This window comes from Parasteatoda tepidariorum, chromosome 7 (assembly GCF_982258835.1).
Source record: "Parasteatoda tepidariorum strain Cologne lab strain chromosome 7, Ptep-v5.0, whole genome shotgun sequence".
NCBI classification, from domain to species: domain Eukaryota; kingdom Metazoa; phylum Arthropoda; class Arachnida; order Araneae; family Theridiidae; genus Parasteatoda; species Parasteatoda tepidariorum.
The window spans coordinates 4942163-4955567 of NC_141761.1; the positions used below are offsets into that span (position 1 = coordinate 4942163).

Here is a 13405-nt window from a genome sequence, read left to right on the forward strand (position 1 = left end):
AAAAATAACACCGTAGTTTAACCTTGTGACCAAATTTTAACCTAGTGCCTGGCGCAGTATAGCCATTTCTGGCTCTTGCGCCAATAAAATCCAACCAACCAAACCAAACCAATCAAATGCTTTTCAAAAAATTTTCAAGGAATTGTCCCTTGTTACTTTTGTTGGAAATTTAAAAAAAAAATAACATGTACAAAATTTGAATGATATTTAGGTGGTTCACTATAGTTCAACTATCTTGCCCAACAACTCGCAGAGCATTTTTTTAAACGTTTTTGTACATTTTGTCGATTCTGTGCTTAGCTTGACTCCTTGTTCTGCTTAGTCATTGACATAATTTAATGCTCCTTCTTTGTGTATGATGTTGTGTTGAATTCGGAAGCATTTTTGGGTAAGTTTTTAAGTCAAGTTCATTTACATAAAATGAAAACGATGAATTGCTCCAGATAAGTCAGAAGCAAGTGTATTTGCTGTGAGAATTTATATTTTCCAAAATCCATTGCATGTCTACCTTGCAATTTAAAAAGAGTTTTGATTAAATTGGTTTCTAAAGTTTTCCATTCATTTGGTGTAACTTTGCTACTCAAAAAAGCAATCGGTACCATCTCTTTTATATGATATAGTGATTTTACAAAACCACAAATTTAATTCTGAGAAATAATGGGATGGTATTTTATATGAGAACAAAGTAATTACAGAGCATTCTAAGAGGCATTTAAGGCGAAATTGATCCGCCAACCAGGAATTGTAGTTGAAAGTGTCTAGTAATGACTAGATTAAAAAATTCAACTAAGATTAGAAATCAGTTTAAAATAAAATTCATAAGTTTAAAAAAAAACACTTCATTATGTATAAATTTGATTGTTACCTTTGGTGATGACTTTATTTCATGTAAATGATGTTGAAAAAAGTGAAAAATAAAACATTGATACAAATGAGTTTTTTTGTTACTGATCATTTCAAATTAATGAAATGAATATTTGAGTTTGAAAAATACTGAATTTAGTGATATTTTTAAGGAAATCTGAAATTACAATGACTTTGCTAACCCCTAAAACAGCTTAGAAAACTGAAATATTTGATATATAAACTTTTTTAAGAGTAAACGAAATTTTTTAGATTCAGGACAATGTGATTTTTTGTAAGGGTATATCATACACCATAATGTATGATTAATAAGGCAAAATTGTAGCTACCTTTATCTTTCATCGCCTGAAATGACAGTTTTGCAATCCCATAGAGACAGACTGGCCAAAAGGTGAGGTCCAATCTTACTGATGCCCATCCTAGTGTAATTAAGAGAAAATTTGCTCCAATAATCTAAAGGAATCTATTGGACATTCTAGCATGAAAATGATACACATTAGACTATTTCATATTTTTTTTTAATTGCATGCATACCAGCTAATATTGTGTCAAAGGAAACCTTAAAATCATACAGAAAATTTTAAACTATTGCGTTTCTTGTCTGCTAAAATGTACTTTTGATTTTATTTCTGTAAACGATTCGAATAGGAGGAGAAAACTATTTTGGCTGCCGATTATCCTGGTTTTGAATCTTTTCTTGGTGTCCGAACATTCTTATCAAATTTTTCAAAACAGTAGGATTAGATTCATTGCTTTAAAAAAATAATTGTAACATTTTAATCTAGCAGCTTGTGATTAGTTTAGCCATTCTTGAGCCAATAAACTTCAAACAACATAAAATAAAACGGAACATTTATTAAAAGAAAACAATTTACATATACAGCATTAAATATATGTAACTTTCTTCCTTCCTCATTGGCTCGACAGCCCAGGGTGGGCCTTGGCCTTCTCCAGTAGTTTTTTCCAAGCTGTCCTTCCTTTGGCAATGGACTTCCAATTCTTTATTTTTAATATAGATAGATCTTTCTCCAGGGTATCTAGCCATCTGAGACTTGGCCTGCCCCTTCTACGTGTTCCTGTCGGCCGGGCATCAAAAATCTTTTTCACAATACGGTCTTCTTCCATTCTTACTAAGTGGCCTGCCCATTTTATCTTTTGGACCTTAATGAATCTTATGATGTCTGGTTCATTATATGATCGATAGAGTTCTAAATTTGATCTTCTTAACCACTGACCGTTTTTATTAATTCCTCCAAAAATGCACCGTAATATCTTTCTCTCAAATATGCTCAGCATTTCTTCATCTGCACGAGTCAATGTCCATATATGTAACTACTTGTGGCTAAAAAGAAAAGAGAACAAGTGAATTTTTCAGGTTGAAAAAATCACACAACCTGTCAACATTTTTAAGTTTAATATTTCTTTTTTGTATTAATATCAGTTCTTTTTTAATTAATGATCCAGCATTATATGATAAGTTGACTCTAACATTCCTTTTTTCACAATGATTGAAACAGGGGAAAAAGCACTAATTGATATACATTATAATAACCAATTTCCCAGAGCTGATAAAGTAAAACTTTGTTGTTAATTTTATGGTTTTAAGGAGTAAAAAGTGTATATATATGTTACGCTTTGAAAGCCTAAACATTGTAAGTTCGTAGTGTGGCCGGTGCTTCTTGAAAAAGATACAGGAAAATACAGGAATCATAATATAATTTTATTTAAGTAAGGGACAGAGCCCCAGAATGACAACCTTATATGCTGGTGGATAGGTAGAGAAAAGCACATTTGACCTTGGAAAGAGGGTTTTTATATCTTTCTGGACAATATATTTAAATGTTAATAGGTCTCAGTAGCGTGGGACTGATCAATTTCCCAAGCTACTAAAGCCACATCATCACATTTTTTGAGATAATTAGATCAATATTATTACTTTCTTGTGATAAAGGTTTTTAAACGTTTGCGCGTTGGATAAATGCTTTATTTAAGGATTATATTTAATATATAATTGTTTTAACATTACATAATATTTCCCCCCCTCTGAAGAAAGGTCTGATCAATATGCTAGCCTATTGGTCAGAACTTCCCCCTTCACGCGATTTCAAATTAAAATTTATTATTTTTGGTATATTGTCCAATATTATACATTTATAAGTAAAGTATTACAACAATAACATTTATATAAAAGTAACTAAATATTTCTGCATAACTTTGAATAACAATAATTAATAACTTTATAATAATTAATAATGATTATGTACATTTTTCCTGTTGAAAAGAATAAAAAATATCAAAACAACTCTAGAATATCTAAAACAAAATTTACCATGACATATATAAAATAAAAATAAATCAAACCAAACTTTCACAACTTGTGAAAAGTTCTTCTCTTGAAATAAACTGGATCCATTGTTCAGACGTATAGTTTGCTAAACTTATTGAATTATTCGTCCATGTAAGAAGAGGAAAAGAATGTTTGCAGTCTTTATCATCATTGTTTCATTCTTAAAACAATTATTATTCATGAAGTCATTTAAATTCACTTATCATTTACCCAGTTTTTCTTACTTTCTCATTAGTAATTATGTATTTTCACAAATATTGTGTAGAATTATTCACAACATATGACATACACTTGAAGAAATCAATACAAATAAAATACTACAAATAATATAAGTAATCTAATTTAAAATGTTTACTTTTCCACATGATAATTAAGTTCTTCGATAGCATAAAAATTTGCATACAAAGTGCATTATAAATCTTTGTAGAAAATGATATGCTTTATTCCAAAATAATAAAAATATAAGCGTTATCCATTGATAACAATTGATAGTCTAAGTTGGGTAAAATATTCCCAACTAGATGGAAAAAAATAGGGTTTTAAGTTTGTTTACTCATGCTTGATCCTTAATTGAGGAGAAAACATCAGTAAAGAAACATTCTATGTGAGGAGTCCCACGGTTCAAAAAACCATTTCTATATATTTCATTTGCAAAAATAAAATTTATGAAATTTACCTAAATTTTCCGAAGTGACTCTCAAACATCATGTAATAAAAAAATTCAGACATAGATGCATTAAAAAAAAATAACGGGACTCCAAAAATAGGGGCAGAAAATAAAAATGAAAAACATATGAAAATACCAGCATTGAAAAGCTATTGTGAATTTTTTACATACAATTGAAATTGTTGACTTGGATAAAATTTCCTTAATTTGTTTACATGTACTATTTCTGATTCTTTCTTAGTGAGAAAATTAGGTTTATCAATATCAAATGACACCTCAGATAATTTCTTTAAAATTTTGTGTGGACCAGAATATGGTGAACTTAATTTCCTTGTGTTAGGATAATGGAATTCATCATAAATTACTAAATCATTAACTTTAAAATTAGGTTCCAAAAAATGAGTGTCATAACGAATTTTGGTTTTCTTAAAAAACTCTTGGGTATTTTGAGCAGCTATTTTTCTTGCTTCATCAACTGGAGGATAATATTTTGATTTACAAGAGAATCACAAGGTAATTTTCCATACATTAAATAAGCAGGAGGAAATTGGGTTACAGAATGAGGGGTGTAATTATATTCATGTGTTACTTCTTCTAATAACTTTGTCCACGGAATTTTTTTAGAGTTTTCGTTGATTTTACATCTTAACCTCGAGATTATTGTCGCATTAGATTTTTCAACTTTTCCATTTGTTTGCGGATGATGAGCTGAAGTCAATAACTGTTTAACATTATAGTTTCTAAGAAATCTTCTAAATCTAGATGCTGTAAATGCAGCATTACGATCACTTAAAATTTTATCTGGAACTTGAATTTGAAAAATTTGTTTTAAGCAATTTGTATATGTTTCAGTTGTTACACTTTTTGAAGGAAAAGTCCAAAGATATCGAGTAGCATGATCAATAACTAAATGCAAATATTTTTTAGTTGAGTTGTAATAGTTGAGCCCTCCGACAGTATCAATTGATAAAATTTCAAATGGTTGCTCTGTAGGGGGCATACTTTGTAACAACCCAAATCTTTTTTGGTGAGATTTTTTGTTAACTTGGCAAGTTTCACAACATTTAACATAGTTAGAGATATCAATTATTATATTAGGCCAATAGTAGAAAGATGAGATTAAAGCAATCATTTTTTTAATACCAACATGACCAAATTGAAAATGAGTTTTTTCTAATATTTTTGTTCTTAAAGAAAATGGTATTACTATTTTATGCAAACCTTTTTTCTTAATCGTTAACAAATCATTAATTGTTATGAATTTAGGATTATTTAAATTTTCATTTAGTTGTGCTTCTTTAATTTCATCATGAGTCACAACTGGATTATTATCAAATAAACTAAAAAATACAGAATATCTAGAAAGCATATCAGCTTCATGATTATTTTGACCCTTAATATATTTTACTTTACAATCATACATTGATAGTTTTAAAGACCATCTAAAAAGTCTACCTGTAGGATTTTTTATTTTCTTTAACCAAGTCAACGCGGAATGATCACTATAAATGATAAATTTATTTCCATGCAAATAACAATGATATTTATCTAAAGCATTAATAATAGCTAAACATTCCAATTCAGTAATAGAATAATTTCTTTCATGTTGAGATAAACATCTGGAGTGAAAAGCTATTGGATGCATTGAGCCATCGGGATGTTTTTGTTTTAAAACAGCAGCAATTGCTTCTTTTGAGGCATCAACAAACAAATGACATGGATAATTAGGATTATACAAAGTTAAAACAGGTTTAGAAATTAAAGACGATTTTAATTGATTAAATGAGGTATTGCATTCTACTGTCCAATTCCATTTAACATTTTTCTTAAGAAGATTATTAAGTGGCAATCTAAGTTCTGCATAATTCTTAATAAATTTATGGTATACATTAATGCTACCAAGAAATCGTTGTAGCTCTTTAACATTTTTTGGAGGTTTTAACTGTCTAATAGTTTCAATATTAGCATTTGCAGGTGAATATTGATCTTTTTCTATTTCATATCCTAAAAATTTTATTTTAGTTTTAGCAAATTGACATTTTGAAAATTTAAGTTTTAAATTTTCAGTTTCACATATTTTAAAAATTTTCTCTAAATGATCTAAATGTTCTAAATAATTATCAGAATATATGATAATATCATCACATTTTTTGAGATAATTAGATCAATATTATTACTTTCTTGTGATAAAGATTTTTAAACGTTTGCGCGTTGGATAAATGCTTTATTTAAGGATTATATTTAATATATAATTGTTTTAACATTACATAATATAACAATTGAAATCTTGAATGAAATTCATTTAATTAAGAAAGATGATAAAGTCGGAGCTTCTGAAGCAACTTTGCTTAACATGTTAAACGTTTCTCCCTTCACTTATGGATTAAAAATACGTCAAGTATATGATTCCGGCACTGTATTTTCTCCAGAAATTTTGGACATAACCAGTGAAGATCTTAGAGCTAAATTCATGGAGGGTGTTATGAATGTTGCTTCAGTGTCATTGGAGATAGGATATCCAACATTAGCATCTGCTCCTCATTCTATTGTGAATGGCTTGAAGAATCTTATTGCAATTGCTGTTGAAACTGATATTACATTTGAAGCTGCAGAAATGTCTAAAGAATTTTTGAAAGACCCATCTAAGTTTGCATCTGCTGTGGCTGCCACATCTGCAGCTGCTCCAGCAGCTGGTGATTCTAAACCTAAAGAGGAGGCTAAGAAAGAAGAATCAGAGTCAGAAGATGACGACATGGGATTTGGACTCTTTGACTAATTTTTTTAATGAAACTGGAAGAAAGATAAAAAGCACATTTGACCTTGGAAAGAGGGTTTTTATATCTTTCTGGACAATATATTTAAATGTTAATAGGTCTCAGTAGCGTGGGACTGATCAATTTCCCAAGCAACTAAAGCCACATCATCACATTTTTTGAGATAATTAGATCAATATTATTACTTTCTTGTGATAAAGGTTTGTAAACGTTTGCGCGTTGGATAAATGCTTTATTTAAGGATTATATTTAATATATAATTGTTTTAACATTACATATATATATATATATATATATATATATATATATATATATATATATATATATATATATATATATATATATATATATATATATATATATATATATATATATATATATATATATATATATATATATATATATATATAAACTCCTGTTTGTGAAAATTGCAACACCATGAAGGAATCGTCATAATTCAATGAAATTTAATACACAGTTGAGTGGTAGTGGTACAAATAAATGATTAAACTTTCAAAACAAACAAACAATAACAAGAGATCGAAATCAGTATTTTGTGTAACCACCACGCTCCGCAATAAGTGCTGCTACATGACGTGGCATGGATTCAAACAAACTTTGAATGTCTGTCTGAGGAAGAGAATTCCATACTGTTTGTATGCGTACCCAAAGTTCGGCTGTAGAAGCAACAGGACGAGGATTACGAGCGAGACGCCGACCAACGAAATCCCACACATGTTCAATCGGCGACATATCCGGGGAATACGCTGGCCAAGGAAGAAGTTGTACCTGTCGCGATACAAGGATTGAACAGTCCTAGCAATATAAGGGCGGGCATTGTCCTGTTGAAATACAGCACCTGGCAAGGCTTGAAGGAAGAGAACAGTTTGGGGCTGTAGTACTTCACTGATGTACCGATTGCTGTTCAGATTACCCACAATTCGTAGCAATTGAGATCGTCCGTGATATGCTATGCTACCCCAGACCATAACTCCGGGTGTTCGCCCACTGTGGCGTTCGATAATGCACTCCGGAAGATGGCGTTCACCGGCATAGCGTCTGACACGAATGCGGCAATCATGGTACCACAAATTGAAGCGAGATTCGTAAGAAAACACGACACGCTGCCAATCAGCAAGCCAATCCCTATGCTGGTTGGCCCATTGCAGCCGCAGACTGCGAAGGTTTAGCGTGAGGGGGATCCTGTATAAAGGAGTCCTTGCGCGCAGTCCACGCTGCAGCCGACGTCTACGAATTGATAAAGCACACAATGAAACACCTGTAGCTACTGACCACCGTTCTGCCAGTAGTCTAGAGGGAGCCGTACGGTCCGTTAGCGCAACGCCGAACAGGTGTCTATCATTGCGAGCTGACGTGACATTTCGGGGTCTACTCTCGCATTTTCAAGTTGTCCGACACTCGTCCATCCACTGCTTTCAAACACGCATCACTGTGCTGCTGTTACGCTGCACACGAGCGGCTACTGCAAGATAAGATAATCCAGCTTAACGAAGGCCGATGATTCTCCCCCGTTTAAACTCCGTAAGTTGTTGAAATCTCGCTCTCTTTCGTCGAATAGGCATAAGTAATGACCAGGGACTAATATAGGGGATATATCTATGGTAATCTGCCTTTATATCTATGGTAATGACTAAGCTAACGTTTACCACTAGCAGATAACCACCGATAACCATACTCGCTTGGTTACAGCCGTCTACTTATTCGGATCCATCCGCCGTTCAAAGGGTGCTGCTCAGTATACGCATGCGCTACGGGTCTGAAATTCTAATCATTTGCATATCATGCTCTACTTTGCATTTCCTGAAAATTTCAGCTCACTCGCGTAAGTCCTTCATGGTGTTGCAATTTTCACAAACATGAGTTTATATATATATATATATATATATATATATATATATAATCTGGAAACTTTTCAGACGCTGTGGATGAAGTTTTGTTGCGACAAGCGGTAACTTAAAAGCTTAGACAGTTCCTTGTATGCAACAATCTTAAATAAATAAAACTACAGATTAAGCAGAGCATTGATCCAAAATTATGAGTATATAGAGTTCACGAGTGGATGACAGTGCTTTGCCTAAACTTTTATTTTATATTGGGTTCGATGCATTCTGTGCATTAAAATATGACAGACAGAGAATGTACCTTAATAATGGCTTATTTTTTAACTAATATAATAAATGTACATTGCAATTTTTTTTATCAAAATGACCTTTTAGATATTCAATCAATATAGAAATTACTCGATACGATAAGTATCAGCAATATTGACTCATATAGAATTACTTCGTATATGAGAAATTTTCATTCTCTGGAAAAGTTTATAATCAGAATTTCTTACTCAGTTTTTGTTGAATCTTTAGAAATACATAAATTTGTATCCTAAAAAAGGACATTGTTCTATGTAAGACAAAACAAACCTAATAAAATAAAATAAAACCTAATAAACCTGAATAATACAAAAGTAAAGTACAACTGGGGATATACTATAGTTTCAGTTTTCTAAACAAAATCCTTATTCAGTGTCTGATGACGAAAATGCAGGAAAAAGTGAAGAGACAATCGCGTACGAAGTTGTTTCCCCACGAAAACTGATGTGCAAGAAAAAAAAAAAAGAAAGGCGTTAATAAGCATGCGTGAGGTGCTTAACCGGGAACCCCAAGGAACCAAAGATTAGTAGGATAAATTTCTAGATAATGAGATACTAGAAAGATCATTAACTAAACTATTAGAATTATTCAAAATATGGAAAGATTTCTAGAAGTAAAGGTTGATAGATGAAGAACAAAGTTGAATGATTTTAACAACAGAAAACTCTAACCAATGATTAGACTTCCAACTATTAAATGAGATGAAAGATTGTTTAATATCCCGATTTTGTCACATTTTTCATGTTCCTTACATCGAAATTTAAGAGTATACTTATACGCAAGACTACACTGACAAAAAAATTTGAAAAATATCCTAACCATTAATATAAACTATAATTTATTTGTTTACGGGCTAAAGAACAATTTTAAATCAAAATTGACTCAAAATCAGAAATTCGCTGAACAGATTCTCGGGTAGAATAAAACAATAGACTTGATGAAGTTTGAATTAGAAATTGAAAAAAAATTAATATTTTCATTTCAATGATAAACCAATCCTTGCCTGAACAAGGAAAACCTCTGACGCCTTCCCGTAATTAAATAATAGCTTTTCTTTGCAGTTTTTAAATAGATGAGTCAAGGTCTTAAATGCCCCTTTATCATCACTGGTTCATGGTGTATTTTAATAGCAAAATCTTAATTTCAGATAAAAACTTTTTAACAAGAACTTAAAGAAAAATTTGGTTGTATTGATATTAGTAATGTGAATAGGAAATAGATGAGATGAGATGAAAAACGAAGAGCAAAAATAGAAACAAATTATTTTTTTTTAAAAAAACGGGGGGGGGGGCAGTTACATGTTCTTAGAAGACACTTCTAGTTTTGAAATAGTTGTGTTTTCATATTCAAACAAGAAATTCGCATTGAATTATGTCTCGTTTGAGACAAATTACTTTCTTAATAAGTAATTTATTGATGCTACAATAATTTTTAAACATTGTAAAAGAGTAGTTTCGAGAACATTTGATAATGTAAGTACTGATTCAATGGAAAAGATCGGATGAAACAAAGAACTTCTGATTCAAAGTATTGACGTCAGTGATTGAAAAAAAATGGTGTCTCTGAAATTTATAGATTAAAAAAAGGTATTGCTTTTCGCAGTAAAAATGAAATATTTCATGGATAAATTACAGAAATTGATCCAGTTTAAAAAAGCATGTTAAAAATCAAAAAAAATTTTTTTTGCTAAAATAGAGTGCGAAAAACTTCTTGCGTCAATGCGGAATAATGTTTTAGTTATCTAAATAAAAGATTGAAACAATCGTAATAATTTCTTATTTGTATTCTACACCCGATTTCTCCCATAAGTTGTCACATTTAACCTTTAAGTTAAACACAACTTTTAAGATATATCTTGTGATATACCTAGCAAACTGTAAATCCGAAAGAATTTTTTTTAAAAACATAATTTAGAAAAAAATGTGTGTAAGCAAAATGAAAGGTATAATAATTCGCCATTTTACCAAGGAGTAATAAAATATCTTTCTTTTGACGTATATGTTTTTTTTGTTAATTTTTTAATTAAATGAATAAATTACATGAAAAGACATCGGAAAAAATTTGATGTTGGGGGCAAAACACCAAAGTAGCCTGATAATATGGAAGTGCGAAATGTAAAATTGGCGAAATGTAAAATGAAATGTTACTGTATTGACGTGGTTGGAAAATCTTGTTATCTAAACTGGAAGATCAGGAAGAAAAATTTAATAATCTGGATGGTTAATGTGAGTGAAAATGAAGATATTTAAAAACCAGTTGTTGGAATTATAAGAAAAAAGTGAAGAAAATATTCTTGATTTCGAAATAATGAATTCATGACATAAGTTACACAGCTAGACATTAATTAACATTCTTAAACATTAAAAACAAAAACATTTTTCACCAAAATTTCTAGTGAAAGGCAGAATTAGAATAAACATCCAAAACAAAATTGTTTGGCAAAGATTTTAAAAATATATATACTAAACGAAATACCACATAACGTTAGTGAGATTTTTTATTTGTATATAGTTCTATTATGGTATGATGGCATAAGTTATATATTTGTACAGACATAAGTTTTTTGAGTAACATCAATTAAGAATTTAAATATAGTTTGATTTCGGGTAGTAGGTTATTATGTTAGGACATTATTAAGCTTGTTGCCATTCATTCAAATCACATTTATGCATACGATTCGTGATTTCTAAATGACGCAAACTAACTCTTCAATTCAGAAAAATTCCCCAGAAAAGATGCGTATTCTTCGCTTGTCAGTCAGATGTAAGGAATTTGAAGTAGTTCTTAGGCTATTGATTAATTTAAAGCAAAGAGTAGACAATACTAGGGGGATCAGAGATAGCAAGAAATAAGGATAGAAAAGATCTAAGAAGAAGTTCAGATGTTTATGAGAAAAGGGAGGATAAGGTTTTAGAACAGATAAAGGTAAAAATGTAAAATGAAGCAGACCTCATGTAGAGAAATATTTGGATGACAGTTGAAGAGGGCAAGCAACGAGAATATTAGTTTTATACATATATATATATATATATATATATTACTTCAAAAGCTGTGTCAAGATTTTCATAATGTTCTAATTCCTTTTTATTTTAATAAAGTGTTAAAATTTCTTCAAGTCTACTGAACCATTGAAAATAACTAGTTTTTGTGAAGGATTCGAAGCACTTCTGGAATAGATCTACATTACTGTCATTCGTAGTAGTAGTGTTTCAATGGAACTTTAGATGGAACTTTGCTACTCTAGAAAGCAATCTATAAGATTCCAGTAGTGATTTGAAAAGATCACTGATTAAACTCTGAGATAGAATGAGATGGCCTAGGTGGTGTTTTATATGGGAACAAAGTTATTACCATTCCAAAACTCTTTAATGGCAAAATTAGTAGTTATCCACCAACCAGGAATTGTAATTGAAAGTGACTAATAATGACAGTAATAACGTCTAGATTAAAAAATTCAATTAAGATTATAAATCAGTTTAAAATGAAATTCCTAAGTTAAAACAAAAAGAAAACACTTCATTACGTAAAAGTTTAAATAGATGACTTTATTTGACGTAAATGATGCTAGAAAAATGAAAAAAAAAAACAATAATAGATATGCATGAGTTCTTTGTTACTGAATATTACCCCCATGTATTAAATGGTGACTGGTGTAAGTTAAATCTGTCGGGGTCACAAAGTCCTTTAAGTTCAAATCAATACCTCTGGGGGTTCCTTGTCTTCTGGATTGGAATCAGAATTACAAGGATACAGAGTTGATCATTTGTTGTCGTAAACCCAGAATCGGATTGGATGTTCAACGCTGGTTATAATATAATATAAAATTAATGAAATAAGTCTGAAAAATACGGAATTTAGTGATATTTTTAAGGGAAATCTGAAATTACGATATCTTTGTTAACCCTTAAAGTAGAATAGAAAACTGAAATATTTGACTGAAACTTTTAAAGCGAATACTTTTAGATTTGGGACAATGTGCTTTATTTCTAGGGGTGTATTATGCACTATAATGTATGATTAGTATGGCATAGACTTTATGTTCCATCACCTGAATTGACAGTTTTTCAATTCCATAGAGACCGACTGGCCAAAAGGTGTAATTCAATCTTACGGATCTACATCCTAGAGTAATTAAGTGAAAATATGTTCTAAATATGTTAAGTGAAAATATGTTATAGGAATCTAGTGGATATTCTAACATGAAAATGATATGCATTAGACATTTTCAACTAACATGCATATCAGCTAATATTATGTCAAATGAAACTTTAAAATTATACATATGTATATAGTATTAATTATAACTACTTGAGGCTAAAAAGAAAAAATAAATTACTCTGGTTGAAAAAATCAGATCAAGCCTGTCAACAAATAAACAACAACAAATAAACAAAAAACAACAAATCAATAAATTTAATGTTTCTTTTTTTTATTAATTTCAGTTTTTTTTTATTAATGCTCTAGCATTATATGATAAGTTGACTCTAATATTCCTTTTCTACATATTGAGTGGAACAAGAAAAAGCAGTAATTGATATAAATTATAATAACCAATATCCCAGAGCTGATAAAGTAAAACTTTATT

General features: G+C 30.5%; 1 pseudogene across 1 annotated transcript; it reads left to right on the plus strand.

Annotated features, from left to right (window-relative positions):
- Positions 1-6144: 6144 nt before the first annotated feature.
- LOC147806759 (large ribosomal subunit protein uL10 pseudogene) lies at positions 6145-6678 on the plus strand (annotated as a pseudogene). The gene has a single exon (XR_015435689.1). The product of XR_015435689.1 is annotated as a large ribosomal subunit protein uL10 pseudogene (transcript).
- The last annotated feature ends 6727 nt before the right edge of the window (positions 6679-13405 follow it).